The sequence below is a fragment of the Alligator sinensis genome, unplaced genomic scaffold (assembly GCF_000455745.1).
Source record: "Alligator sinensis unplaced genomic scaffold, ASM45574v1 scaffold1170_1, whole genome shotgun sequence".
NCBI classification, from domain to species: Eukaryota; Metazoa; Chordata; order Crocodylia; family Alligatoridae; genus Alligator; species Alligator sinensis.
Genome location: NW_005842859.1, coordinates 168301 through 169417, shown reverse-complemented (window position 1 = coordinate 169417; position 1117 = coordinate 168301).

Genomic DNA, 1117 nt, shown 5'->3' with positions numbered 1-1117 from the left:
GTATCTTCTCTTATTCCATTGCCGTCCTGTTGCGATGGTTCGGAAGCCTTTCCTGGGATTGGATCTAGAACTGCTCTGCTATGAACTGCTGATTCTCAACCAGGATGCCATGAGATCCTTTTAAGGTGCCACAGGGTGCCGCCTAATATTAGCACCTGCACAAGACTTGCAGGATGAAACCAGAGATTTGAAAAGCAATCCATTGTGTCAACCATGCTCTGCCCTGCCGCCGTCTTTCTGAGTTCTTCGCAACACAAGAACTGCTCCGTTATTTTTCTGTAGTCAAGAATCAAATGAAAGCTAAAAGCTGGCATTTTCTGACGGGTGCCTTGAGTCTAACGAAGTTGAGAAGCACCGTCATTGCCACGTGACCTCCCCCCCGCCAGGGCAGAGCAAGATCTCCATCCCGATGGCAGCCTTTCAGATACTTGTGAGTGGGTGCGTGCCCCCCAACCTCCTTCCTGCAAACTAAAAATACCGAGTTCCTGCAGCCTCCCTCCATGTCTCTCACTCCCTGCCCTTTGCTGGCCCTCCTTTGATGTTCTCCGGTTCCTCCGCAGCAATCGGATACCGCTGCCCCTAGAAGCCTGGTCGGCAAGGAGCGGAGCAGAGCTGAGCTATCGCCTTCTGCGTCTTGCACGCGCTGCTTCTGGTCACACCATCAATGTTTAATTTGTTTTTGTGACAGCATCCCGTTGCTGACGCACGCTGGCTGCGTGATCACCAGAAACCCAGGCTCCCCCGTGCCAGCGCTGCTGCCTCTGCCCCGGGTCGGCCACCCGCAGAAACGGACGCCGTTCTCTGACCTCGGGGCGAGCGCTGAGACCAGCTCCGACCGCGGCGCTACCCGTCTCAGGCTGCTGTTCTCGCAGTCAAAACATCTTCTACGAGGATGAACGGTAGAGATCATAACCGCTCTCCTTGAAAAAGCCACGCGTGAGCAGCGTCCATTTATCACACGAACGTGAATGTGAACGTGGTTTCTGTCCGGGCGGCTCCGGGCTGCTCCCCGGGCCCAGGTGCCCGGCCGAAGTCCTGCGTCTCGCGCACCGCCGCCCTCTGTCCCGGCGCGCTGCGGGCCTCGTGTCCGCCTGCCCTCGCTCCCGGCGCGCACGGC